The sequence below is a fragment of the Lycium ferocissimum genome, chromosome 12, assembly GCF_029784015.1.
Source record: "Lycium ferocissimum isolate CSIRO_LF1 chromosome 12, AGI_CSIRO_Lferr_CH_V1, whole genome shotgun sequence".
NCBI lineage: Eukaryota > Viridiplantae > Streptophyta > Magnoliopsida > Solanales > Solanaceae > Lycium > Lycium ferocissimum.
In genome coordinates, this window is record NC_081353.1 from 52742790 (window position 1) to 52748410 (window position 5621).

The 5621-nt window shown below is 34.7% G+C and overlaps 1 long non-coding RNA gene across 6 annotated transcripts; it reads right to left on the bottom strand.

The window, feature by feature from the left end:
• Positions 1 to 782: 782 nt before the first annotated feature.
• On the bottom strand, positions 783 to 4985 carry LOC132040148 (uncharacterized). 6 transcript variants are annotated; one of them, XR_009410579.1, is made up of 5 exons: positions 4908 to 4985; positions 4530 to 4817; positions 4374 to 4442; positions 2194 to 3755; positions 783 to 1088 (listed from the first exon to the last, which is right to left on the bottom strand). It is a non-coding gene; the product is annotated as an uncharacterized LOC132040148 (long non-coding RNA). The 6 variants fall into 6 exon arrangements; XR_009410581.1 differs by lacking the exon at positions 4908 to 4985 and having other exon boundaries at positions 2194 to 2354; positions 2624 to 3755; positions 4530 to 4746; XR_009410576.1 differs by lacking the exon at positions 4908 to 4985 and having other exon boundaries at positions 2194 to 2354; positions 4530 to 4895.
• Positions 4986 to 5621: the final 636 nt, after the last annotated feature.

Sequence of the window (5621 nt, forward strand, 5' to 3'; positions counted from 1 at the left end):
GCAAATTCATCTCATTTTACCCTGTCATTGGTTATATATGATTGTTGATGCATTCATTCATGATTTCGTATTTGGGAAATATTGTGAGGAAGAGGGTATGATTGAGGTTACATATCTATGATGGATTATGGGATCGGGTTGCGCATCGTAACACATTTATATTCTGGATCGGGTTGCACCTCGCAACAGGTACATGGACTTCGCGGACTCCCCATGGGTCATGATTATTAATGGCGAGATGCCCTTAGCATGTGTGTACGGTATTTGAGAGAGATGGCCATTGCATAGTATCGCATGCATTCATTCATATATCCTTGCGGAGCTGCTGATTTAACGGTTATTGAAAAGATTTCATGCTTCATCTGATTCTTTATCTATAATGTGACTACGTGGTTGTACCTGGTTGTCTTATCTGTTTTACCTGTTGATTTCTTCTTATATGCGTTATCTAATCGTTGTCGGGTTATGATGATTACCAGTACTAGTGTTGTACTGATACTACTCTTGCTGCACTTTTGTTGAGTGCAGAGTCTGATCCAGGATCCAGTTCCAGACCCGTGGCTGATTTCGCGAGGGTGACTCTCTCAGTCTTTTCAGGGTGAGCTACTTGATCGTTCATGGCCCCTGGAAGACCCCTCTTTACTTGTTCTGTTTTACATTCCAACAAACAGTATTTTGTCCACGGGCACATTTCAGACTTGTATCTCGTATTTGTATTTTAGAGCTCTTGTACCATTTGAGTAGATTTTGGGAAATGTTGGATACTTCTTTAGCAATGCAAATTATTAAGACTTGATAAATTGTTCCTTATTAAAATCCGCTTTTGATTAACTTGTTCTAGTAATTTGGGATGTGGTTCACCTACCCAGGGGGATAGAGTAGGTGCCACCACGATCCACGAATTGGGTCGTGACAATAAATATCTCTTAAGCTTCTCATAAAATAATTAATTACATGATTAATCTAAAATATACCACCTCAAAGGCTTGGGCTGGCTACAACTTTAGCCATAATCTCTTTGGCAAAGTAATATAGGCAAGTGGGCAATCTGTTTGCTCACGATCCTAGAGTTTGCACTGCATAATAATCTGCAAAACACAAAGAGGCAAAGTTAATTAAGACCAATCATAGACCCTAACTGAAAAAATAAAAGTTAAATAGCAAGTAGGCTGCGAGGTAACGGTAATTTGATCTCGATCTAACCAACCTCTAAATCCGATAGAACATCTATTAAATAACAGAAAACTATTAACAAAACCTCTTCCATCTACATGGAAAATGGAGATACAAACCGATTATAACAATAAACAAAACTTATAAAACACCATACTTTTCTATGCGGCGGAATAGTACATTCTATTGAGAATAAGTCTCAACCACGAATTGGAAAATCTATAACCTTCCAATACGCAGCTTTATATAGTATATAATATAAACAGATATCCAGCTTACTCGAGATTCAACAAAGAGTAAAAAAGAATAAAAATAAAAACTGAACATCTTAAAAAATGTCAAACCCATTTTTCTTCAGCTGTGAAAAAAGAAAGAGAGTGTTAACTTGAAGCTAATAGAAACTGAAGCATCATTCCCAGTAGATGAATAAGAACCTCATTGATTTCACTCCCTTAACTATGATTTAATACAGAAAATAGTAGTAACATCCTTATAAGTTCCAGCTTTCACTTTGAATATACCCATCAAACAAACCCCTTCACTACAACACAGTACTTCAATTTACACAAATTACTCATCCTCCTGTAGTCTATATTTCTTTGGCTACTAATTTTAATGGTTACACAACTAAAGTATAACTGTCAATCACTAAAAAAAGAAGAAGAAAGATTCATTGTTACTTAAAGTGTAACAGAGAATAAATGTAGCAATGTAAGTAACTCCTTTAGACGTGACATTGTCAAAGTATTGCTACACTTCTCAAAAAAAATGTGGTTGCATGTAGCCGCTTCAATCTCCAAATAGTTGCTACTACATCCACTGCAATTATAGCTTTAAAAAAGTTTAAACTTTAGCAGTCAACATCAGATGATACAAAGAATAATGGAACCTATCCATTCTATATCATCTTAAAGCACGGCTAAACATCAAATTATCTAAATTATCGGTGAAGTCTGAGGAAAAAGAAAAAACAATCATCAAAACTCTAAAGCCTAGTACATTAATACTCATATAAGTCACCTGACCCAGGCTGGTAGATCTCTCGAACTATATTAAACTATACAAGAGGCTGGTAGATCTCTTGACTCAGGACTTCTGAATGTGTGGATTAATCTTTCTCAGCATGGTGTTGTTTCAACAGACTTGTGATGTGATAATGCAATATCTGATATGGTTGGTGCCTGTGAGGGTAAATAGAATGAAATGAACACTCTCTGCGCATAATTACATGCATAAGATAGCATATATGATATATCCAACCAACTGCAAAAGATAGAATTCTATGAGTTTTTTTTTTTGCTTTTTTATACAAAGAGTGTATGACTCTTAACTATGGAGTGATGGCTTCAGGAGATGCTTGATGGACTGTCAATTTAGGTGGGAGCTGCTGAAAGGCCTTGAAGCATTTTTACAACTTCAACTGGATCATCGAGATAGTGCTTTGCCATACCCGGCTTCTGCCTGACGGAGCAGGCAAAGGCTTCTGCTTTATCAGGAAGAAATATTGTCTACTTGCGCTCAAAACATGTCCTCGTCGGATCTGTCATCGCATATGCACAACACGAAATCAGGTGAATTCCCTCTGTTCACATATACCTACTTCCTCTGTTGAAATGAATCGGACTTTTAAAGTTCTGCACCGAGAGTGTAACCCACTTGATGTCTGAGCAGTTTAAGAATTTATTTCGCTCAACTTGTGTCCTATCTATACTACTAATTTTTCAGAATATATAGTTATGCCATCTCCCTTTGATTTATGTAGTTCAGCTCACAGACCAAATAAAGAATTTCCCAACTCATCTCTCATGAAGTTCATGCCATCTCTTTTTGCTTTATGCAATTCATGGTAAAAACCAAATAAAGAATTTCCCAACTCCTATCCCTTAAAGTTTCAGCCTTGTTTTGTAAGTTTTACCAGATATTGTTAAACTAATTAGCTAAATGAATACTTGTGCATGCATATTTCAAGGAAAAAAGATGCGCGCTCAATTATGCACGAATCATCTTTTTTTCTTCTTCTTATTTGTTTTTCACTCAATCACCAAATCCATCAATAATTCTCAAAATAACCATACTTCTTTTTATCAATCTTCAAAACTCTTAAAAAGGACAGTCAGCTTTGAAAGCTTTTTCCTAATCTGTTTTCTTGCCATAGCTAAAATTTAGTTTTCTGGAACATTTGCTTCCAACTTTACTGAAATACACCAAAGATTTTTAAGATTATGAGGCAATCAATACGCTTTTAAAATGGTGTATATTTGCACCTACCATAAATCGTTACTCCATCCAGCTATCCTAAAAATTATGACTATAAATAGATAAATAGATCAAAACCTCAAAGTTAATCAATAAAATTGCAAACTCAAAAATACTTCAATCGGTGAAAAAACCCGACGCATGTTAGAACTTATTAAATAAAAAACACAGTATGAAATCGGTCTAGAATATAACAATATAAGAGGGTACTCGATTTTAATAACTTATTATACCTTCCATTTCACAAACACTATGCTCGAAGGAAAGGGTTCACCAGAATTTTTGGTGACGGACTTCCACCTTGAAGTTCCATCGCAATCTGCCAGCTGAATGTGTGAAGCATTCACAAAGCTCAAACCCCCCCCCCCCCCCACCCCCACCCCCCAAAAAAAAAAAAAAAAAAAGAAAGGCTGAATGAATGAAGAGTAAATATAACTATGATTCTTTCAACTAATTCTTTGGATGACCTCTGAATTCTATGAAGTTTCCTATACAAAGAGTGTATGACTCTAACTATGGACTGATGGCTTCAATCTTGTATTAGTACTAAAAACATTCAAGCACATGAAAAGTCTTGCTAATAAGGTTAATTGATATATGATTTTCTTGGCACAACCTGATATAATGTACTGAATTTATATTGATTTTTCACAAAAAAATGTGGTTGCAGCATGAAATGCATCTATGTTGAATGTTCGGAGACGAGCACTAAACCCGCAAGTGTACTCGTAGCAACATAAAAGAAAGCACAGTTGTATGGATTATTTCATTTTCATCGTCATCCCCATAAAAGAGATAGGACCATACAGAAACTATGGCAAAACTCTTGACAACACAGTCGTCAACTCATAAATTTGGACAGAACAGGAAACCTAAGCCAATAAAGTTAAATCTTCACATGAGTAGATGTAAAACCAAATCACAAGTAAAAAAGCAAAACGTACCGGCAATTCGCCATGGTTATAAGATGATTTTTTTTTTTTTGCGGCAATTCGCTTAAAATTCTGCAACGGCTGCAAAACCCATCAAAGATGGCAAGGATTTGAGAACTCCACCAATAGAAAAAACTTGCAGTGAAATTTCAAAGATGTCATTAATACCTGCAATTATCCCCGAAAATTTATCAGCTTTCAAATTCATTTTCCCTACACAAAAAGAGAGAGAACACAAAGTGAAAATATCATGTTCCAAGATCTCTAAGTAATACACTTTCTGGTTTTTGATTGAAAGAGCAAAAGTTACCAATTTTTATTTTTTTTGTTTGAGAATGGTAACAGAGTACCAACTTCACAATCATCAATTAATTGAACCTGAATCAGCCACAAGTGCTACAATTTTGGCATTGCCTTGGTGTATTTCTGGCGGTTGGCGCACTCACTGGAATATAACTATACAAAGAAGATGGAGAAATAAGACAACTAATATAAGTAACTTCCATTCTATTAGATAAGGAGACGGGGAAGAAAGCAGTTGTTTACTGGTGGACAGAAAACTCCTTTGGTTTTGACATCAAGATAGTGGGGTTTATTGACATTTTAGTGGGACCGTTTTTTCTCCTAGGACATCATGCAGTTTTTAAAAAAAATAAAAAAATACTTTTGAAATGTGTGGTTTAAAACACGCTTTAGATATTTATGTGGTTGTAAATCTTCTCATAAAGTTAAAATATTTCTAAATATAGAAATGTGTCAATCTTTTTAGAACAAACTAATAAAGAAAGTAAGATAATCTTTTTGGGACAGAAGTAGTATTAGTTAATATGAACGTGAGTCTGCAATAAAATTAAATTGTACTCATAAAAGTTAATTAGTTGTTAGTTAATACTTCCTCCCTTTCCATTTATGAGAACACATTTGACTGAACATGAAATTTAAGAAAGAAGAGAAGGCTTTTAAACTTGCGGTGTTAGATGAGTCACATATATTTTGTGTGGCTATAAATCATTTCATAAAGTTAAATTGTTTCCAAATATAGAAAGGAGTCATTCTTTTTGGCACAGACTAATAAGAAAATAAATTCACATAAATTGAAACAGAGGGAATAGTTGATTAGTTAATAAGAACGTGGCTAAATTTAGGATGCACTTGACAAAAGAAGAGGGCTTTTTCCTCAGCATTTAATAATATATAGATAGATGTAACCAACAAATTTCCGGGTCTTAAAAAAAAAATCAAGACAGGAAAATTGAGTAA